The sequence below is a fragment of the Megascapheus bottae genome, chromosome 13 (assembly GCF_031878675.1).
Source record: "Megascapheus bottae isolate mThoBot1 chromosome 13, mThoBot2.hap1, whole genome shotgun sequence".
Classification (NCBI taxonomy): domain Eukaryota; kingdom Metazoa; phylum Chordata; class Mammalia; order Rodentia; family Geomyidae; genus Megascapheus; species Megascapheus bottae.
In genome coordinates, this window is record NC_143521.1 from 20,743,696 (window position 1) to 20,768,656 (window position 24,961).

The following is a 24,961-nucleotide window of genomic DNA, read 5'->3' on the forward strand; positions in this document are numbered from 1 at the left end:
ATTATTTTTCTTGGCTATGATGAGCAGTACCACAACGAATGTGATATTATAACTCGTAATGTTTTGGATAAATATTCGGAAGTGGAATTGCTGGATAACAAGGTTATCTCCCCCTCTCTCTTGAGGAAGCTTCAAACTGCTTTCCAGAGTAGATGTTACACGTTACACATCAACAGTGTGTTATCTATCACCTTGTTTTAAGGGCCCTTTAAATTCATCTGCATTATTCCAAGTTCAAATTGTGTGTGATGACTTTAGGTCCAACTATATCATATTGGCACTGATTCTTTATAACTTTACCAAATTAACACGTAGACTATTGGTACTTTATAATATCTCTGTAGTTTCTATTTTTTGTAGTAGATATTCAGACAAAATTATAAGAGATTCAGTCATGGAAAATTGAAGGACAAAGATTTCTTTTCAATTCATTTGAAGTTTTAAGTAGGCAATAGCTTACTTTAATACTAGCCATCATATCTTCATAGTTTTTCCTATTTACTACAATAACTGAAACATAAAGAGAATTAACTAAGAAATAAATGCTGCTATTGTAAAACAAACCACCTTCTAGCATGGGAGATGGGATTGTCAAAATTACATATATAATCTTGATAAATTTCATAAAAGCATAACAAGGTAATTATATAATGAAATACTTAGCTAGAAAATAATCATATCTCAAATTTGATCTAGGCTTCAATTCTATTTTATATTAACTTTCTTTTGTCTGTGTACCAGTTGTGAGTCTTGAATTCCAGGCACTAGTCTTCTTCCCCATCAGTGACTGGCACTCTAGTACTTGAGCTGTACCTCCTTCTGTCTTTTTTTCTGATTAATTAAAGACGAATCGAGTATTTATCTGTCTAGCCTGGTTCAAAACTGAGATCTCCAGATCTCTGATTTCTGAGCAGCTAAGATCATGACCTAGTGGCATCTTGCTACATCTTAACTCTTTATAAACATAATTTAAATGATACTATTAAAACTCTTTTTTGGTGTGTATGTGTGTGTGTGTGTGCTTGGACTCAGGGCCTGGGTGCTTTCCTTGAGTTTTTGTGCTCAAGACTAGTGCTCTATCACTTGAAGCAGAGCTTTGCTTCTGGATTTTTGGTAGTTAATTAGTGGTAAGAGTCTGCCGAGGCTGGTTTTGAACTGTAATTCTCAGAACTCAGACTCCTGACTAGCTAGTATTATAGACATGAGCCACCTGTAACTAGATTGATATAATTTAAACTTTAATAAACACAATTTAACTGAACATCCATATGAATATTCAGCAACAGGCTTTTTATCAATAGTTAACAGCTTATTTTCAGTTTATCATTTCCATAATTTATCTCAGATGGATATATTATTCCTTCTTTTCTTATTTTATTTCTAATATTAAAAGCATTCTATTTATATTCCATTTATCTTCTTGCCATCTTATTCTTATTTAAGGTTATACTACATTAGTTAAAATTATTTTTTCATTTTATCATTTTTCCTGAGTAATTCCTCTGTAAACATAAGATAGATTACCAACATCCAAGTCTTTGAGGTGGTTGATTAATCAGACAGCTTCAAAATGAAGCAGCTAGCTTTACGTTTAAAATTGCCTAAAGAGGGCACACTTGACCTTATGATTTTGTCAGGACTGTTGGATGGGAAGCAAATATTTACTTAAAGTTGAAGATTTGCAATTTAGTATTATTTACCTATAGTACCGAGGATATATAATGTCTGAGCAGGTAGAAAGAGAAAATAATAAACCCTGTGCTGGAGTTACCCTTTTGAATTATCAAAGACAAATTTGAGGGAGCAGTCTAATTAACATCAGTGAATAAGAGATTTCAGTGCTTAAAAGAGGGAAATTAAGAGGGCTTTAACAGAGAAAGTATAGGAATATAGAAAAACTAATTTTTATCCCACCCCTTACATCTCTCTGTTTGCTGTGATTTTATTATATATCATATCACTGTCCCACAATAACAGTGGAACAATCCAGCACAGTGTTTGAGGACTGCTTGTAGATACAAAAATCAATATACTAACCTCCCTTATATAAAATGATGTAGTATTTGTATATAACCTATGAAAACTAGTATTTAAATTGAGCTCAAAATGTGAATCCAGATTCTGAAACTATATGAATATTATTAATATATTGACTTCTATGGAAATATTTTGTGACCAAAAAAACCTCATAAATCTAGATGCATCACCTGATGAAACAATAACCTTTATCGTTACCGTTTTTTTTAATTTTTCTAACTATATACACTCCATCTTGTTGAAAGAAAGAAAAAAGGAATCTGTGATTGGAATTAGAAAAGTCAGTATTGATGCAGCTGAATACTGACATAGGCAGAGGACATAGGTGTATTCAAGGACAATGGTGGCTTTGGAGACACAGTGTAGGTACAAGGTGCTTTAGGTCAGTTAACTTTGGTACCTCACTGATGAGTGCATGCTTTTGGTGGTGTGGGTCCAAAAGTACCAATTGGTATTGTTCGTGCTAGATGAGGTGTTGCTTGATTAGAGGAGATTGTTTTGCTCTTCCAGTGCTTCATAACATAAGAATAATTTAAATACTTTTTGTTCTACATGAGATATTTATAGGCTTCTAGAATCGTTACGCATCAAAATTTTATTCAAGTAAAGAAGCCATGTTCAGTCCCAAGACTGTCTGAAGAAATCTTCTCTGAAATCTCATGACCAAGACTATCAGATTTTTATTGAATAAACCAGAATAATATATTTTTATATGGGAAATAAGTATGTTAAAAGTAAGCATTTATTCATTGGAATATTTATGCTTAATATCTTCAACAGGTTCTGCTAAGCCAGATATGGTTGCTCATATCTGCAATCCTACTTACTTAGGTAGCTGAGTTTAAGAAGATTGGGATGGTCTTGGTTCAAGGCCAACTCAGGCAGTAACGTTCATATGATCATACCTCAACAAAATTTTGGGTGTAGTGGCACATGGCACATGCAGGTTATTTTAGCTGTGTGGGAAGGGTAAATAGGGGGATTGTAGTGCAGGGATCAACTAGAAGCTTTCTGGGTTTTTGTAGACACTGTGTGCGTGTTAGTGTTCGTGTGTGTGTGTGTGTGTGTGTGTGTGTGTGTGTTTTCTCTATTTAGATCCAACTGTTTGAACCCATTGAAAGTGAGACTGTGGCTTCCATTTTGGAGGAAGTTAGTCATGTATGTTTAGAGCTTCCTTGAACTCCCTTAATTCTGTATCTGTGTTGGTGGCCTTTATCTGTATGTTTCTTGTACCCAGAATTTGCTCTTAGGAATGCTCTAGACTTTCATTTGAGCACTTAAATGTAGTATTTCAAGACACCTGTGATTCTATGGATTCAAACACATGACTTAGTTTTTCTCTGATCCTAGTGACTTATTCAGTTGAAAGATTTCAGATGTCCTAGAGTTTCAGTTCAGTGTTAGATCATAGACCATAGATGAAACTATGATCTCTGCCCACAAATTAAACTGTGTACTCAAATTTATATTGAATTTTAGTATAAAGGACAGACCAGTAATTTTTTATCCTGGCTCTGGGGCTTGAATTCAGGGCCTAAGCCTTCTCTTTGAGCTTATGTTGCTCAAAGTTAGCACTCCAGAACTCAAGCCACAGCTCTACTTATGGCTTCTTGTTAACAGTTTACTGGAAATGAGTCTCATGGATTTTCCCAGGCTGCCTTCAAACTTTTATCCTCAACTTCAGTCTCCTGAGCTTGGTTTATAGCACATGAGCCACCAGCACCTGGCCTGGAATGTATTTTTAAGTTTTCCCCCACTCAAGTAATTCCATCTATGTGTTTCTGTAGAGGATCGGATAAAAATGTTGACTGTCAGACTCAGCATGTAACTTGGTAACAATGCATCCACTCAGTATGTATAAATCCCCGAGTTCAATCCTCATTACCCCCTAAAATCAAACTCAAGCCCAGTCTATCCAACTCAATCCACCCTAAATCCAAACCCATTTAACCCAAACAGGAGGCTTCCCATGTTTTTGGAATAGTAAGATTCCAAAGATCTCTGATCTCTTTGAAGACTCCTCTCAAAGAATTCAGTTGTATTTCACTGACTTTATTATGCAAGAAACATTTAAAGGTGGCATGGGTGAAAAATACATGGAGAAAAAGAGTTGATCTGTGAGATAGGAAGAGTCTGAAGGAGAGTCTGAAGAATAATTTGGTGTCAGCAAGACCTATAAAAAACAAAGGTTAAAAATTTAGTTCATAGGGTGTTATTAGTCTTATATTTAGCTTGTATGCTTATTCAAAAATTTTTATATCCAGTGTTTATTTAATTGAATATTTAGTTAAAGTAATTAAAAGTCAGCATAGAGTTAGTTGAAAATAGACTTTACTTAGTATTTATACAATTACATAGTTTTTTACTTGATTCTTTATAAGTGACAGACATATAGTGGCTTTAATCCAGAAATCGAGACTCATTTATTTTATTTTATTTTATTTTACTTATTTTTTTGTTGGTCGTGGGGCTTGAACTTTGGGCACTGTCCCTGAGCTCTTTGGCTCAAGGCTACTGCTGTATAGTCTCATTCATTTTAAACATATTATTGAATAATGATTACTTCATAAAATGGAACCATGCTATATTTTTGAATAAGTAAAAATATATAAGTACATGTTAAATTATTTTTCTGTTCTCATTTATTTTCTCCCTTTAGAAATTCTTCTCGATATACATTTTATTTCAGTTAAATAGCAGCCAAAATAACAAAATAATGAAAGTTGAGAGAGAATTCTGAATTTTCCCTCTTTATTGTTTGTTTATTTACCTGTATCATCTTCTTTGATGCTTCCTTAAGATTTTTATGCCACAGTTGGAGTTACTGGCACTGTAGTGGCCTCAGGAATGTTGACTAACTCTGAGGAAGCTTGTGGAATTGCCACAGTGTTTGCTGCCACCACAGTGTTTGCTGCCTCCTCAGTGTTTGCTGCCACCACAGTGTTTGCTGCCTCCTCAGCGTTTGCTGCCACCACAGTGTTTGCTGCCTCCTCAGCGTTTGCTGCCACCAGAGTGTTTGCTGCCTCCTCAGTGTTTGCTGCCACCACAGTGTTTGCTGCCACCTCAGTAGTGGGAACTGGTTTAGGCTCAACAGCAGCGATGTTATTGATAGTAAGAGTAGTGGTTTCATCTTGATTTTTCTCTGGGGGAGTGGCAATGATTGATGGATGTTGATATGTTTGGTGTCCAGTAGCAGGCTGAAGGTTATTTAGCAGAGCTTGCCATTTAGAGATTTGGACCTGTGGTCCAAGAACAATTAGTTTTGCAAAATATGGGTAAGGCAGATTGTTAACTGCATAACGTGGAAAAGGCATGTGTGGGCTTTTAATTGGTACAACTCGTCTATGTTGGTAGTAATTGGGCTGAAACAGGGGGTTGTTACTTAGCACAACAAGCATAGGAATATGTGAGACTTTCTTCTGTTCATACAGTGTTTCTTCATTTTTATGGCACTACAAAAGAGCAAATGATGTAGAAAGTATTATTATAGTAAAAATGTAAAGATATCTTAAATTAGCATGAAGTGACTTAGTGTTAAGTAAATGTTGGCCATTATAGTTACACCTAGAAAATTTGCAAATGGAATTTTGACATGTAGAGAAGCACACACAACATGCACAGGCAGGCAGATGCATCTATCTACTCACCACTTCTTTGTATTTGCTCCCCAATTTTATTCACCTATAGATTACCCTGGGAAATGGCAAATTTTATTTTCTCTAATCTTATTATAGAGAAGAATAAGATGCTAAACTTTGCTTTTTTCAATTTAGAAAAATCCTATTGATAGACCTTCTCATATGAATAGAAATGAATTAACAAAGTTATACTGCAGAGTATTTCTTATATGTGAAGTGTTAAAGGATTGATCAAAGGAGGAGTTGTTAAAGGATTGATGAAAGGGCTTTTGTTCAATTAAGATTTCTAAAGTATGGGGCTGGGAGTTTGGCCTAGTGGTAGAGTGCTTCCCTAGCATGCACGGAGACCCAGGTTCAGTTCCTCAGTACCACATACATAGAAAAAAAAGCCGGAAGTGGTGCTGAGGCTCAAGTGGTAGAGTATTAGCCTTGAGAAAGTCCAATGACAGTGCTCAGGCCCTGAGCCCAAGCCCAGGACTGGCAAAAAAAAAGTGAGAGAAATAAAGAGTAAAAGGAAAAAAAAGATTTCTAAAGTAATATTGAAGTTGGGGGAAAATTGAGAGCAACAGAGGGAGTTCATGTCATTAAAATCTAACATAGCCTTCTATAAAATACCATGGTAAACCCCTTTGTCCAATTAATAAGCACTAAATAATGGCAAGAAGGTAAAACAGGTTGTGGGGATGGGTACTACTGAAATGATGAACGAGGGTGAATATGGTCTACTTAATATGCACGAATGCTACCAGAACAGTGAAATCTACTGAAACTGAGTTAAGACGAGAGAATGAAGAAGAATGAGGTACCAGTGAGCTGAATTCAGGTACATTGTAGACAAGCGTAAAATGTCACAAAGAAATCCCCTCATACAATTTATATGTATATGCATGTATATATACATCTACACACAATAAAATATGTTAATTGTTTCCTTTTGAAAAGTAGCCTGGAGAGATATTATCTCTTATTTATATTTTTGTTCTCTTTTAACATTAAAAGGTGAGAGAATGTTCTAATCGTTACTCAGACATGAAAACTGACACAATCCATGCAATGAAACTGAGTATTTTTCAGGTAAACATTAAGGTTGTTTAATATATCAGTACTTACATTTTTAAAGGGATATTAGATAATTTTATGGAGTTAAGATATGTATTTAGTCTTTGAGATATAATGCATTTTAATAAGCTTGCTGTTTTGCAGAATGCTCTCTTTGGATTTTATATTTCTAACAGAAATAATTAAAATAAACTTACTTCTACTTGTTCTTGATATTGAACTTCTGAAGCCTGAGGAGTTACAGAAAACAAAGCAATCAGATCAAGAAGTGAGAAGAGCCTTATCAAAATTTAAATGGTATTTATTTTACTTTTTTGGGTTGGCTTCCAAATACCTTTATGTATTTATGTATGAATAGATTTTATTCAACTGTGTGTGTGTGTGTGTGTGTGTGTGTGTGTGTGTGTGTGTGTATGTCTACACATGTATGCATGTGCCACTACTAAGGCTTGAATTCAGGGCCTGGTTGTTTTGAATGAGCTTCTTTTGCTCAGACAGGGCTACAGTTCATAAAACAAACAGAACCTTTTGTGATCTACCTATGTGACAACTAAAGACAGCATCTACTGTCACATGGCAGTTATGTACATGAATCCCTGAGAAGAAATCAGCTAGTTGACATAACGGAAAGAGTATAATGTAAGATAAAATACTCTTAAAAACAATTCAATAAAATACATGAATAGAATTGTTATCTAGAAATATAATGTGAAGTTCTTTGAATCTAGTTGAAGAGATCAAATATTTAGTTATTAATGAAGAGGCATGTAAATATGATTGAGTTTTACACACTATTATGGTTTATATTTAGGTCAGAGATAAATAGCATACACTTACTGCTGGTTCTTGGTATTGAACTTGAGCAGCCTGGGAAGGTACAGAAAAAGATATGATAAACATTGATAAATGAAATCTTTAAGGTGTTTTAAAATTGATTGCTCAAAAAGACTGGAGTTAGCAATTCAACATTGAGTTTCAGAAACTTACTGCAAATGATCTCTAGAATATTTTATAATCTAAAGCATGTGAATATTTTTTAACAAGTATTTCTTATGGAATAGGAATTGGAAGTCTAGAAGGATGTGAGACTCCTTATTTATGATAACTATGTGGAGATCCAGGCACAACATTTATTTTGTCATAGAATAAATACAAAGCAACTATTTTGTTCTTTGAAGCATACCACTTAGAAATTTGTGTAATTCAAGCCCTCAAATAAATTTTCTCAGTCTTACTGAGAATTAGTTACATGAAATTAACTCACCAAAAAAGGCAAAGTTAATGCCAAAATGTTCACAGCTACAATAAAACTTTTCATCATTGCACCTAAAAAATAAAATTTAAAATGCAATTACTAATGACATAAGAGGGATTTGGGCACAATATTTGCTCTGGTTTAAGAAAAGGTCACATTTCAAAGGCCACATATCTAAAAATATATCAACAGCTCAAAAAATTGAATCACCCCAAAACTAATCTCCAAAGAAACAACCATCCCATTAAAAGATGGGCCAAAGACTTAAAGAGAGTCTTCTCTGAAGAAGAAACAAAAATGGCCTATAGACACATGAAGAAATGCACAACATCTTTGGTCATAAAAGAAATGCATATCAAAACAACTCTAAGATTCCACCTCACTCCAGTTAGAATGGCCAGGATCAAGAAAACTAGTAACAACAGATGCTGGAGGGGATATGGCCAGGAGGGATCACTACTACACTGCTGGTGGGAGTGCAAACTTGTTCAACCATTATGGAAAGCAGTATGGCAGTTCCTAAACATAGAGCTTCCCTATGTCCCAGCAATTCCACTACTGGGCATTTACCCAAACTTGTTCAACCACTATGGAAAGCAGTATGGCAGTTCCTAAACATAGAGCTCCCCTATGATCCAGCAATTCCACTACTAGCCATTTACCCAATCATCCAGAAACAAGGACAGACTAAATCCACTAGCACAATGATGTTCATTGCAGCACTATTTACTATAGCAAAGATATGGAACCAACCCAGATATCCCTCAGTTGATGAGTGGATCAACAAGATGTGGTATTTGTACACAATGGAATTCTATGCTGCTGTCAGAAAGAATGACATCGCCCCATTTGTTAGGAAAGGAAAGTGAAGTAAGCCCGACTCAAAGGAACTTAGGCTCAATGGTTTCCCTCATTTGTCATAATCAGTAGAAACCTTGGGCTCTCCTAGCAGAGATTTATAACACAACCAAACCTAGATACATAAGGCCATATAGTATGATGCTAAATGAAAGGACCTCTAGGATATAGAAACAAAAGCCATATAATGAGTGATTGTTGTCCTTAATGTACTATGTTATCTTTCATCTCTTTTGCTATCCCTTGATTATCTCATATTGTTACAGTATCTTACTTTGTTATCTAATATATTGGATATATTTGTATTTGGTTATTTGAAATTGGATAGGGAAGGGGGGAAAACAAGATGAGGGATGGGGGTTGCGGGGGGAGGGAAATAGGGACCAAGACATGAGAAAGGGTATCAATGTATGTGAATTAATGTACCTTCTATCTGGCAAATATAATGTAACCCTTCTATTAATTACAATAAAAATTTATGAAAAAAAGAAAAGGTCACATTTACAGTAAAATTAGACAATCTATTTTATCAAAATATTAGAAATATGAACGTTATATTGAACAATTTTTCAACTGAGTAATTTGACAGTATTATTGAAAGAACCATTACAAGTGTATCTATTTAATTTTTATCATGAATATACTATGAATGACATTCTAGTCCAAAAGTTGAGATTATTGATGTAAATCAGATTAAGGTCTTGTCAACAGTTAGCATTGACTTCAGTCATTACAGTCTCAACATACAAAGTTCACCGAAAGAAGAAAGTAGAAAATGTAACAGAATCATTTTTCTACCCATTGGAAGTTCATGTTATGAGAATTAGCAAAGTCTATGAAGGGGAGACTGAGACAGACTTGCCTCTGCAGAGTTTAAAAAGGAGCGACATTTTCAAGTAAAGAGAAAATTTTAGGAGCATCCATGGGCATTTCCTCCATATATTTTTTATTGTAATTAATAGGAGGGTTACATTATATTCACCAGATAGAAGGTGTATTACTTCACAAACATTGATACCTTTTCTCATGTCTTGGTCCCCATTTCCCACACCCACCCCTGCCCCTCATCTTATTTTCCTCCCTTCCCTATCCGATTTTAAATAACCAAATAAACATATATACAATATATCAGATAACAAGGTGAAATACTGTAACAATATGAGATAACCAAGGGACAGCAAAAGAGATGAGAGATAACACAGTACATTAAGGACAACAATCACTCATTATATGGCTTTTGTTTCTATATCCTGGAGGTCCTCTCATTTAGCATCATACTATATGGCCTTATGTATCTAGGTTTGGTTGTATTATAAATCTCTGCTAGGAGAGCCCAAGGTTTTTACTGATTAGGACAAATGAGGGAAACCATTGAGCCTATGCTCCTTTGAGTCTGGCTTACTTCACTTAATATGATTTTTTCTAAGTCTTTCCATTTCCTTACAAATGGGGTAATGTCGTTCTTTCTGACAGCAGCATAGAATTCCATTGTGTATAAATACCACATCTTGTTGATCCACTCATCAACTGAGGGGCATCTGGGTTGGTTACATATCTTTGCTATGGTAAACAGTGCTGCAGTGAACATCGTTGTGCTAGTGGCTGTAGTCTGTCCTTATTTCTGGACGATTGGGTATATGCCAAGTAGTGGAATTTCCGAGTAATAGGGGAGTTCTATGCTTAGCCTTTTGAGGAACTGATCCATGGGCATTTTTAATGAAAAGTTTTATTAGAAAACTAAGAAGGGAGAAAATTTAGAGCCCTTCCTGAACAATAATTAAAGCAGAAACGGCTAGGAGCATGGCTGAAGTGGCAGTATGCCTGCCTAACAAACAGGAGGCCTTGAGTTCAAACCCCAGTACAAGGAGAATTACTGAATAAAAAAAAGTTCTATAATCATTTACAGAATCTTAATATGATATGAATGCATACACGAAGTTTATTCCTTTCCTTTTTAGCAGAAACAGAAATCATTGCTAAAATTATAATTTCTGTATCAGCTACTTCAACCATTATGTACTTGAATTTACACTCATCATTTGGTAAGAAGACATAGTTTGTGATACTAGAGAGCTCTCAACTGTCTTGCACATATCAGAAGTATGCTTCACAACAATTGTACTGTAACAAAGTTAGGATTTTTAGGTTAGAAATAAAATTTGAAGGTAATTAATGGATCAAATAAATGGATTAGAATTATGGGTGCACCTTCTCTCATAGTTGATTCTATGCATTTGTCCATGGGAATAGAATCTGTGATGTTTAATTTAGCTAGTATCAAACCTTGAATTTAAGCCACAATAAAGTTAAAAACAAACTGGATCAAAAATCACTCTTTATCTAAAATTTAGTAGAAATTAACATTATGATAACGCTTAACACATTTAATCTTAGCAGTAATGACTAGACAAAAAGAAATAGTTTTAATGGGGGATGGGAGTTTGTCCTAGAGGTAGAGTGCTTGCCTAGCATTCATGAAGACCCGGCTTCTATTCCTCGGTACCACATGAAAAAAAGCCGGAATCGATGCTGAGGTTCAAGTGGTAGAGTTCTAGCCTTGCGAAAATTCAAGGACAGTGCTCAGGCTCTGAGCTCAAGCACAGGACTGGCAAAAACCCCCAAACATACAAACAAACAAAAAAACAAAATAGTTTTGATGATAATGCAGCTAACCATTGTAGCAGTACTACTTTGTGCAGTCAAATACATTACCTTTTCTCTTTCCCGGCACGTCTTGCGTGGCAGTAGGTCTTGTGTGGTCTCTTAGTTGTAGAGGAGACCCAATATAAATAACTGAAGACTAATTATAAGGCACCAGTACTATGAGTCACATTCTATTTCCCTCCTGCTTTTCACCCAATAAGATAATGTGACAAAAGGAAAAGATCTGACGATAGATAATGGGGTCAGCTTTGTGTCAATCTTAGCCAATAAAATGTGGAGGGGGAAATAGAGATACCAGTCCTAAAGCTTGAAAGAAGACCATTCATATCCTGTGAAAGAATGAATCTTTTGTGCTTTATGACATTACAGAGTCTTAATAATAGTCTAGTCAACTAATCTCACCTAATTGAATTGAAAAATGACCACAATTTTGAAATTTAAAATGTTTAATTTTATGCTAATTTTATTTTGTTTTTTCTCTTTTTTAGTGTCTTAGCTAGTCATACAAAACGGTTTCAGTTTAACATGTTAACCATGAAGTGCAATGTCTCCGTCAATGTCACTCCTTATACCATTTCTCCCACTTTTCTTTCCCAACCTCAGGTACTAGTATGGATTGTGGCTATTGTTTTTCTTCCAAAATTGTTCAATCATTTATTCATTTATTTATCTTGAAGTGCTGAGAATTACAAGGGCTTTGAATATGTTAGAAAAACACTATTCTGAGCTGCATCCCTAGGTCACAACTAAAGATTAAAGAAAAAAGACCCTGACCATCAATTACATGTCTATGTTTAACTAATTTATTTTTTCATATATTTTTATTGTAATTAATAGAAGGGTTACAATATATTCACCAGATAGAAGGTACATTACTTCACAAACACTGTTATCCCTTCTCATGTCTTGGTCCCCATTTCCCCTCCCTCACCCCTGCCCCTCATTTTGTTTTCTCCCCTTCCCTATCCAATTTCAAATAACCAAATAAACATATATACAATAAATCAGATAACAAGGTGAAATACTGTAACAATATGAGATAACCAAGGGACAGCAAAAGAGATGAGAAATAGCATTGTACATTAAGGACAACAATCACTCATTATATGGCTTTTGTTTCTATATCCTGGAGGTCCTTTCATTTAGGGTCATACTATATGGGCTTATGTATCTAGGTTTTGTTATATTATAAATCTCTGCTAGGAGAGCCCAAGGTTTCTACTGATTATGACAAATGAGGGAAACCATTGAGCCCATGCTCCTTTGAGTCTGGCTTACTTCACTTAATATGATTTTTTTCTAAGTCTTTCCATTTCCTTACAAATGGGGTAATGTCGTTCTTTCTGACAGCAGCATAGAATTCCATTGTGTATAAATACCACATCTTGTTGATCCACTCATCAACTGAGGGGCATCTGGGTTGGCTCCATATCTTTGCTATGGTAAATAGTGCTGTAATGGCTAATTTATAAGCTAAATCCAGATAGGAAGTATTTAAACTAATATGAAATAGGTGGAGTATCATTTACATTGAAGTTTTGAGCTATAGTTATATAATTGGTTCAGTCTCAAAACATAGAATGAATATTTACACAAATGGATTAATTAACCCCTTATAATAAACTTATTTTCAGGGTTTTACATTTCAGTAATATGGGTAGTTCACCTTTGGTGTACAAAAATTAAAGTAATGAATTGGGGATAACCGCTTTGCAAAGAAATTACATTCTAACTTAGAGTATAAGTCATAAAACCATCTATCTGTATGGTAAATATTTTGATAAAATGTAGCTATGCAAATATTTTGCCTAATAACTTAGGAAAGGATATTGCTTTTACTTGGATTTCTCTTCAGCTCATGTTACCTGTGACATCACTTTGGCTTGGAAGTTATGACTAGACTGGTATTTGCAGGAACATATAGAACTGCCAGAATATAAACAAGAAATAATAGCAGCATTGTGAACGTTCTTAAAACTTGTTTTTTTCTTGGAAATATTCTATATCCTAGAAAATCTGTGGTTCAAGGGTAAAGTGCTAGTTTTGAGAAAGCTCAAGCACAGTGCCCAGTACCTGAGTTCAGACCCTTGTATTGCAAAAACAAAAGAGCCTTAGAACATTTAAGATTTTCTTGGAGTGGGAAATTGTAAGCCTGCCTGAATTTATAAGAATGCCTGAAATGACAGACATCATTTTTCCTCATTACACGGGACATTTTTGGAGAAGGAATAACTACTCACTTCTAACATGTATATGGCTTTTCCTCAGGGTTTGAAAATCCCTGAGCATTTGTCTCATTGCACACTATGTTCCAGGCACTAGGAATAAATTAATCACCAATGTCATAGTTGTGCCCATGTGGAGCTATAGGCCAACACTGAGTGACACTGGATATTCTTTACATGTAATGATCTAAGGCAATCAGGAGAGGTAAGGAATTTTGAATAGCTGAGATTCTGAAACAAACCAAACTCTAAAAAATGGAATTATACAAATGTTCTAGGTTTTTCCAAAGACCTCTAGAAATTGAGCATTCATAGGCTACCATCTTCAGCAAAGCGAGTTGTTGCTGAGTAAGACCCCGAAACAATAGTTTTGTTATCTAAAGCAGATTCACCTGCCTTGGTCATGTAACATATTTGCTGTATTGGGGCACATAGCCTACTCTGAAATCACCCTTAGACCATGAGAAGAGTGCCAGGAGGTTTCACTGGAGCTTTTTCACACGTCCTTATAGTGTATGTCTACATTGTGGGACCTATGAACAAGGCTTTTGTGAACATTTCACATTTGGACTATACTAGTATTTTTCTTTTTAGTTTTTTAGACACTGTCATCATTTATTTATTTGTTTGTTTGTTTGTTTGTTTGTTTAGTCTGTCCTGCAGCTTGAACTCAGGGCCTGGGCCCCATCTCTGGGCTCTTCTGCTTAAGGCCAGTGCTCTACTACTTGGAGCCACAGTGCCAGTTCTAGTTTTCTGGTGCTTCATTCGAGATGAGTGTGCCAACAACTTTCCTGCTTGGGCTGGCTTGAACTGTGATCCTTAGATCTCAGCTTCTTGAGTAGCTAGGATTATAGGCATGATCCACCAGTGCCCTATTTATAAAAATATTTTTGGACATACTCATTTTCCCATTTAAAAGTTTACAGTGGCTTTTTGTGGCTCTCAGAACATGTTTTGAGCTCCTTACCAGAGCTTGTCTCAATCTTTTACCTTATTCTGTACCACATTTTTCTATTACTATATGCCAGCCTTGACAAACTTTCTGTTAGAATGTGCCAAATTCTTTCCTCCATCAGGACCCTGCCACTTCTGTTCATGATTTCTGGAATGTTCTTACCAAAATTCTCAGTTATGTCTCCCTTTCACTACTACGCTTCAAATCTACGGTCTCCTCTCCAGGGAAGCTTTAAAAGGAGAAGCTTTATTCTGTATGGCAAAGGACATAGCTAGCAAGTTAAATAGAAAGCCCACAGTATTCGAGATCTTCACTAGCCATACAACAGAAAAGGGCTTCATATCTAAAATATATCTACAGCTTAAAAAACTGAATCTCTCAAAAAAAAAACCCTCAAAGAAACAACTATCCCATTAAAAGGTGGACTAAAGACTTAAAGGGAGACTTTTCTGAAGAGGAAATAAGAATGGCCTATAGATACATGAAGAAATGCTCTACCTCTCTGGCCATAAAAGAAATGAAAATTAAAACAACTTTGAGATTCTACTTCACTCTAGTTACAATGGCCATGATCAAGAAATCTAATAACAACAGATGCTGGGGAGGTTAAGGCCAAGAGGGATCACTACTACACTGTTGATGAGAGTGTAAACTCATTCAACCACTCTGGAAAGCAGTATGGCAGTTCCTCAAAAGACTAAACATAGGGCTCCCCTATAACCCAGAAATTCCACTCCTTGGCATTTACCCAGATGTCCAGAAAGAGGTTTATTTTTGTGATTGTTGTTTTTTTTAATCTCTGAAATCTGTTCATTATAAATATATATAAAGAATATGGGGTAAAGTCACTACTTGCTGTACCATTATATTAATTTGACAAAGATTTCAATGTAGATTGTACATCAGGGAGGAGGAAGCAGCATACAGATAGATGCTTTCTGGAGCACACTAAATTTGTCCTTAGGACTGACCCTTCAAAGCTTAGACTTGCAATGACTTCAGGTATTTTTAGTAAGATTCATGGACCTCTGTTTTGTTCAGGGGGTTCTCTTGGCCCACTCAAACAAATTATCATATGCATTCCCATCATAGTGGCAGAGATTGGAGCCTAGGGTCACATTTTTAAAATCAAAGGCATCAGCCAAAGTAACAGCATTGGGGTAGTTTCAGTCAGTAACTCCATTATATGTTGCGTTACTTGTGTAAGCTGAGATACCAACTTGATATTTTCCCTGAAGGAAATCTCCTGACTTTTGATTGATTCCACACAGAGAATATAAGAGATACAAGTTCTTTAAACCGGGTTAAAAAGACTTTTCTTGTTGAGGAGATTTTCTGCAAAGACCTTAACTACCACTTAGTGGCAATGTGCCTCAGTTGCTTGAATAAGGTCAATGGAAGTCAGATTCCAGGCCATTTCCCTGTTTCTCTTATGACGCAGTGCAGTCTGAAGGTTTTTAGCATGGAGCCTGTATGCCTCAATCAGGCTGAAGTCTAACACAGTGGCTGAGCTGCCACCTGCTGTGGCTGGATGCTCTGACCCGGCAGGTCATTCAGGTAGGACACTGTGCCACAAACCAACTTCCCCGAGAGCACCTGATCATAGCTCTTCATTAAGAACCTGACCGCGACAGTGTTTTCTCCTTCCAAGATGCAGGCCGGGGTGAAAGGGACATGAATATTGGACAGGCCTCTGCAGTGCAAATAGCCAGGCCCACACCAAGCCATCGGAAGCTCTTCAATACCAGCATTTGCCATCCAGGTGGTGAAAGCCTTAAGCCCAGCAGTGAGGACAAGAGGCTCAGGCAGCTCTGTCAGATCCCCTTGGCTGATGCCTTCACTCACCTAATAGGTGTCGTTCATGAATCTGCCTACACACTGGAAAGCATGGGCAGTGGCCAGAAGTGGAAATAGTTTACATTGCTGTGTTTGGAAATGCCCTGCTGTGGTTTCAGACTGGTGCCTCGGAGCGCCGTGTCAGATGACAATGGTACATGGTTAGGACTGACAAACACCATGGTCCCAACAGGTCGGTTCATTACTGACAGGCGGTGCTCGTGCATACTCCATCAGCATGCTTTCTCTGGGCATATGTACTTGTCCATTTTCAGGTAGCCATCATCCATCTCGTCATAACCAACTTTGGGGCCAATGACTCCAACAGAAATAGCTGGCAAAGGCTTGTGGGTTCCCATTTCACCGACAGGCATGAACTCGGTAGCACTTCCCCTGAGTGGAGTGCCGGGCAAGAGCCATGGCGCGACTGTGAGTCTTCCCAAGCCCACCAGGCCACCACTGAATGGATGCTACTGGAGGAGGGCTGAGGATAAACTCTTGGGTCGTAGGTGGCGGTGGGTCCCCAGCCTCGGAGACGAGTTCCACGACCCATCTCTGTCTGGGCATAATTGCCAGGGTCTCCAGAGTCCAGGCTGGCATGAAGAAGCGCTCCTGCGCTCTGCCGAGGCCCTGTGAAGCCAGATGGGCAGGAAGAGGCCCGAGTGAAGACCCCCGGGCTCAGGCCGAGCTCTTGACTCTGGCTGGAGGGAGGACGTTAGTCCTCAGGCTGGAAATGGGTCATTCACAGTCAAGTCCTCTATCTCTGATCCCCAGACGTTGCCTGGTGTTCTTGGAGCTCATGTCGTTAGTGTATCTGACTTTGTTACCTGGTGTATTATATGTACGTTTATTTATTTGAAATAAGGAAGGGGAGGGGGAGGGAATCAGATGATTGGAAGGGGGTGGATGAAGGGAAAGGGGGACAAAAACATGAGAAGGGGTGTCAAGGTTCCAGAAGTAATGCACCTACCACCTGATGGATGTAACTATAACCCCTTTATACACGCTCCCAACAATAAAATACAATAAAAAATGTTCATGTAGGTAAATTGAAAAAAAAAATCTCTGCCTCTGTAGCCTCACTGCTGCAGGTGTTATCTGCTATTTGATTCTGTTTGTTTTGATGAGTGACTCTGCTGTTGATGAGTGAGCAGACAAGTGAGTGGAGGCTTAGAAAAAGACAAGAGGCTTTTCTTTCCTTTTAAATGATTTCTCTCTTCTGAATGACTATCCAACCATCACAACCTGTTCCATCTCACAGGTGTTAATAGTTGATTTTACTGAGTGTGCTGGTACCACTCTCTCTTAACATCTCATTTCTCCTCCTTTCTTTCTCCACCCCTGTCTTCCCTTTCTCCTCTTCTTTTCCTCTATCCTCCTTCCCTCCTGTCTCTTCTTTCCCTTTCTTTTCCTTTTACTCTTCTTCTTCCCTCCTACCTCTTCCCTTCCTCCTTTTTCCTCCTCCATTGCTTTTTGTACTATTGACACATGATGGCAATGCAGACACTTCACATTCCTACTCATTTTGGATAACTTAGACTTCATTCCCTTTGACCAATAATACCACATTCTCTGATGTCCACCATTCAGCCCAACTTGTGAGAGTTGGAGCATTTAGGTTCCACATGTAAGAACCAGGTTGCCTCCATCTTCCTGTGTCTGGCCTGTTTCTTCTGCATACTATCCTCAGGCTTCTCCACATTGTCCCAGATGCTTATCATTTCTCTAGTACACATGTAGGATTCTCCTAACAGAGGATCACAATAGTTCAAAACCTATGTACATATGCTCATACAGGATGAGACTAAATGAAATAACCTCTAGGTTATGGAAAAGGAGGTTTATTTTTGTGATTGTTGTTCTTAATGTACTATGTGAAGTTATTTTTCCACTTATGTTTAATGGGGTTACTGTATCTGACGTTGTTACCTGGTATACTCTATATACACTTACTTGTTTATTTGAAATAGGAAAGGGATTGGGGAAAAGAAGATTATAGTGGTGAGGGAGGGAAAAGGGGACAAAAACATGAGAAGGGGTATCAAGATTTGAGAAGTAATGTACCCAAAGTCTGATGAATGTAACTGTAATTCCTCTATACATTATCCCAACAATAAAATAAATGGGGAAGCTTTACTTGATAAGTACTCACTTGTTTTTCCTCTATCACTTTTCCTATTTTCTTTATGATATATTACAATATGGTGTTTTTATTACTAACATTTGTTTGGTGCAGATTTATGTCTCGTAAATTAGGTACTGAAATATTTGTTGAAAAAATATTTAATCATTTAGGAGTAATAGTGATCTCTTTTTTTAAAGTTGTAAATTCTGGCCTTCCTCTCCACTACTGAATCAGAATTTTTAGGAAAAAATTTCCATGGAACTCTGAAAAGTTAATAAGCACTAGGCAAAATTTACATATAAAGTAAAGGTTTGGAAATTGCTGCTCTTTATAGGATGAGGTCAGAACATAATCAAGAACTTTGAAAGAGAGCAAGCATATTAACTGTTCTCTCTGGAATTCCAACTTTCTTGTGCAATAGAGATACATTTTTTGCAGGGGCAGGGGGCACCATTAGTTTCCTGTGAGAGGACTTGGACTGATTTCCATATGACTGAAAAAGTTGGAATCTAGCCAGACTCTCATCAAGAATGACAGGAAGTAGGACTCAGTTTTGAGTTCTGCAGTTCATCCCAACACTCAAGTCTTACTCAGGGGAACTAGAAACTTCAATTGTTGGAGGGAGGGATGACATCAGCAGTGTTTTTCTATTTTGTTGCTCCCCTTCATCTATCTTAGTATAATTGGTTGTATTTGCCCAGAGGTTTCACCATGGCATGTGTATTACTGAATTGACATTGAATTCTGGGAAATTATCTCTTTGATATATTAGCTATTCATATAAACAAACACCTCAGCAAATGGTATTTTTCCTCTAAGTCTGTGTATAAAATTGAATGTCATTTACTGAGCAAGAATATTAAAATGCTTGGTAACTTTTCCTTTTAATCTTAGTTGTTCTATGGTTAAAAGAATTTTATATATTCATTAGAAGTATAGTGTTTTATTCTAGTGTATTTTATTCCATTTTTTTGTTCTACCTTCACTTTGGTCAATGAAAAGAAATGTCATTAACTGTGCCTTTTGAGGGTTGGGGTTATACTTCAAAAATATAATGTGTGCTTAGCATGCCTTAGGCTTGGATGTTAGTCCCAGTGGTTCAAGAAGTCAAAAACAAGATCCATTGGTTATTCTATGTAATTAAAAATCACAACTTATGGGGCCGGGAGTTTGGCCTAGTGGTAGAGTGCTTGCCTAGCATGCACGAAGACCCGGGTTCGATTCCTTGGTACCCCACATACATAGCAAAAAGCTGGAAGTAGTGCTCAGGCTCAAGTGGTAGAATGCTAGACTTGAGAAAGTCCAAGGACAGTGCTCACCCCCTGAGCCCAAGCCCAGGACTGGCAAAAAAAAAATCACAACTTATGTTTGTATAATTGTCATAACTAATTTATCTATGAAGATTCAGCTTGAAGTTACTTGTAAGCATTTTCCTAGTTTGGCCAGGCAGAGATTTATTTACCTTTCAAAAATTGGCACTTTATTATAATTATTAAAGTTCTATAGTTGCTCATTTCCCCCTCATTAAAGGTGAAAATTAAATCTTTTGTCAAAACTCTTGGATTCAGGACAATGAGGGTACAAAACAAGTGCAAGTTGCTCTCTATTCTGTATTATGGACTTCACCAATTGTAAATCAAAACTATTTTGAAATAAATAGAAACTTTAAAAGGTAGAATTTTAATTGCCTTATGCTGAATCCATATGAATGAAGGATATATAGATACAAATTGCTGTAATCTCCTGACATTTCACAACTCCTCGGAATCTGTAACCCTTCATCTTTTATGTCTTTAATATATTAGGTATTTAGGGCTGCATTAGTCATATCTATACTGAATGAGTACAGGGGTTATTCCATTAATATTTTTCATAAACAATATAGTACAACAGTTCTTTATATAACATTCCAATTACTTAGTTTCCCAAAGCCTCTGTTAATGATTATTGTGTAAACTTTGGTTACATTTAAAAATACCATATTCAAGGATATTCTAGTTTTATCAACAGTTTTTGATAATGTGAACATATTCTATAATTTTGTTTAGAAAACTTAATTAGGCAAATAACTAAACTGGGATCTTTTTTTTTTTTTGCCAGTCCTGGGCTTGGACTCAGGGCTTGAGCACTGTCCTTGGACTTTCTCAAGGCTAGCACTCTACCACTTGAGCCTCAGCGCCACTTCCGGCTTTTTGCTCTGTATGTGGGGTACCGAGGAATCAAACCCAGGTCTTCATGCATGCTAGGCAAGCACTCTACCACTAGGCCAAATTCCCAGCCCCTAAACTGGGATTTTTAAGAATGTTACTAAATGTATACATATTGTAAGTTTTCAAGAAAAATATTTAGGAGATGTATTATTGGAGCCATCTAGTGAGATCAGTTATTCAATTAACACACTTTAGAAAACAATTCTTTAGTAGAGCCTAAATTTATAAGCCAATATGGAATTGCAGAAAAACATGGAGGTTAGGCTGGCACATATATTGTGAAACTATCTTGATAAGATAATGACCAGAATTGTTCAGAATCAAACAAGAAAAGATATTTCTAATATTCACATGGGAGAATAACTGATTAAAGTAAATGATGGACTTTTTGGCCCTAGAGAATTATATCATGGGGTAGAAAATATTGGGAGTTATAGACACATATCAAAGATTTTGTAAAAAAAACAAAACAAAGACAGTAAATTACCTGCCAGTGAGGACCTTTTTTTTTCATGTTTCAGAGTATCCAATATTAGTTTTTGGCCTCTCAGTTTGCCAGTATCTCTAGGCCTTTCATTCTATTTTCTAGTATCTTCCTTTTTCAGTTCTAACTTTCAGTCTTTCAGAAGTGAGGCTGGAAAACTAATTGATCGTGTTAGGCTGAAAACTAGTGGGTCTTCTTGCTGTCTGTCCTATGGTTTTACCTGGGATCACTTACTTTAACACTAAGGAATCAGTATTCAGATTAAGGAATCTTTAATCCCTAAAATGACAAAGGGAAACAGTGATTTTCATGCTCAGTTGATGCCAAGTGACTCATGAGACTGGCCTTGATTTTCAGCCAGTTTACGCATGAGTGATGGCAGACTTTCCCTCATTGAGACTAAAGGTCTTTTCCCTCAGAACACTTTGACCTTGGAGGTGGAGCCATATAATCTTTGTTCAAAGAGTTTTTCTTGCCTACTTTCCTGGAAATTAAGTTGTGGAGACAAAGCCAGCCATTGAGACACACCTAATGGCTTTTTGTACAAGTAGGATCTTGTTGGGTAACTTTTGTTATATGTCGCAGGTTAGTTTACTTTCTTCGCCACTGGCTTCCTTCACTTCTTCAGGATGCATACTTTTCCCAAGTTTATCATGGGGTTTATAAGAATGATCAGAACACATAGTTCTGTAAAGTTCACCCAAGTTTGCTATGGAAGAGAATAAATACTTGATAAACTAAAACCTTTGAATTCTGAACTTGGTTTAGTCATAGGGTGACCAAGCTTAAATTTTAAGACATGTACAGGGGTGGGGTGGCATGGTGAGAGACAGAGACAGAGAAGTGGAGAGGCAGAAACAAAGACAGAGACAGAGGCAGAAAAAAATATTCTGACAAAGAATTTCATTTATACTTTGAAATTTTATGGGTCCTAATACTTTTACAACAGATATGGGTAGCCAAGGAATTATTCAACTGGTGCACTAATGTAACTGAGTAGAAGAGAACTCTTAATATTTAATATTGGTTTTAAGATTTTTTTTATGGTGACAGGGAAGTTATTGCAACCCGCTTCCTGGTAAGAGATATGGTAAAGCTCTTTTTTTTTTTTTTTTGCCAGTCCTGGGCTTGAGCTCAGGGCCTGAGCCCTGTCCTTGGACTTTCTCAAGGCTAGAGCTCTACCACTTGAGCCTCAGCACCACTTCTGGCTTTTATCTATCTATGTGGTACCGAGGAATCAAACCTGGGTCTTCATGCATGCCAGGCAAGCACTTTAACCACTAGGCCAAACTCCCGGCCCAAAGCTCTTTTTTTTTTTTTTTTTTTTTAAATTAAGAACTTAAAAGACTTTTACAGTCTGTTAACTATCATCAATTCTGAGGAATAGTTGCACTGTTGTGATATTAAGGGTACTTACATAGGATACAAAAGGTAAGTGAATTGCAGTACTAAAAGGTAAGCTATAATACAATTCATAAAGATTAGAAATACTGGCTAATCAGAAAGCTGAAATCTAATGATAGAAGTTGAAAGTCAGTCTAGTCAGCCAGATATTTGAAATTCTTCAAATTTTTTTTGTCACTCATGAGATTTGAACTCAGGGACTTTGTGTTTTCCCTGAGCTTTTTCACTGAAGGCTAGTACTCTACTGCTTTGAATCACGGAAACACTTCCTTCAGAATCTTAACTAGCAAAAATATGGAAGTAGAGGCAAATTTTGGGATGTGAATAAAAGACCATGACTCCCTAGAAGCACTGAGTTTGGAGCTCCAACACTGGGAAAAAAAATAGTAGAAATAAAATACTGGGAAAAAGGTATGTATAGTAAGTGATTTATCCTATTTGAAGAGATAAGAAAAAAATTTTCCAGGTATGTTATAACATCTAGAGCTTTGAACCATATATGGAATCTGAACAGTTGAACATAGGATTGAATCCTTCTTTGGGAGCATGTAAGGTGTCCCAAAGCACAGCTGTGTGAGTGAAGCTTAATGATAGGCCATGACCAGCAGTGTCTGAACTGAGGAAATGGGGGAGGCTGGGATTGTGGCAGGAGGGTTTGAAAAACTCAGGTTTAGTATGTGAAAGGCTTGGGTACCATTTGGAGGAAAACAGACTTTATTTTGTAGGCATAAGGGGCCTTCAGGCACTCAAGCACATCAGAAATATAGTTCAGCTTATAGATTGAAAGATAATAGGTTAGCAAAGTGGCAGCTAGTTTACCACAGGAGGAAATAAATGGCAGCTGTCCTCCTAAGTGAGGGTTTGGATTTTCCTCCCAGAATAAAGAAAAAAAAAAGACAGGTGTAACTGGTCTTTGAATTTTCTCTCTTAGATTCCTGGGTTGAGGATTCACTTTAGTAGATATATTGCTAAATGCAAGGCAGAGGAGTTGGGTAGATATAGTTTTGTATTTTTTCTGTTCTTGCTATGTCTGTGACCATGGAAATCTACAGGACTTGCATCCTCTTCAGTTTCTTCACATAAAGTACAATTTACAAGGCCTAGTGGTACAGTGCTTGCCTAGCATTCACGAAGCCCTGGGTTCAGTTCCTTGGTACCACATGCACAGAGGAAGCCGGAAGTGGTGCTGTGGCTAAAGTGATAGAGTGCTAGCCCTGAGAACACTCAAGGATAATGCCCAGGCCCTGAGTTCAAGCCCTAGGAAAGGCAAAAAAAAAATACAATTTACAAGCTTGTGTGAAGGTTTTGATCTTAAAATGATTTGAAAAAGCACAACATAACCCATGGGATGATTTAAATGCTCTTTCAAGAATTTTACCAATTGTAGTTTTCTTGAAGTAACAATATTCTTTTTTTATATCCTTTATCAACACATCAAGCTTAAAACTCTTCTGGAAGTACATAAAGTACAGACTTAGTCACTGAAACACTCTCTAATTAAACTGGTGGCTCATGTCAATGTAATCATTACATCTATTTGACTTAACTTTCTACATGGACTTTCACTCGTGGTTTTTCTGGGATTAGCTGATTTGATTATCTTTACTTCTCATATTTCCTACAGAATGTTTATTGATCAGAAATGTCTTTAAAATATGCTGAGTCCTTTATTTTATTTCTATTGGTTAGGAAATAAGAAATGAATATATTCCCTTTCTAATTTATTAAAGATGACTCCAAAAGATTATATGCTATTTAATTATATTTATTCTTTTGTTATAACAGGAATATTGATTCTTCAGTGAAGTAGCTCCCATTCCATTTTACTGTAACCTGAAATAAATAATACAGATGTTTAGTAATACAAAATAGGTCATTTTTGGAGAATCTGTAAAATTTTGCATTTAATTGCAAATATTGAAATGAAAATATGTGTAATTAAAGGACTGGAATCTTGACAGCTCTTTGTGAGTTACTGGTAGCTCACATCTGTATTTCTAGCTATTCAAGAAGCTAAGATCTGAGGACCCACTTTCAAGCCCAGCCCAGACAGACAAGTAAACTCTGGGAACTGTCTCCAGTCAACAAAAAAATGGAAGTGGAGATGTGGCACAAGTGGTAGTTCCAGTCTCAAGTAAAAAAGGCAAAGAGCTAGAGTTCTTGAATTCAAGCCCAAATAATAGCATCAAAAAAAAAAAAGGAAGAAAGAAA

At 36.7% G+C, this 24,961-nt stretch overlaps 1 pseudogene; it reads right to left on the reverse strand.

Moving 5' to 3' along the window:
- Positions 1-15,672: 15,672 nt before the first annotated feature.
- On the reverse strand, positions 15,673-18,229 carry LOC150055648 (peroxisomal acyl-coenzyme A oxidase 1 pseudogene; annotated as a pseudogene).
- Between the last annotated feature and the right edge of the window lie 6,732 nt (positions 18,230-24,961).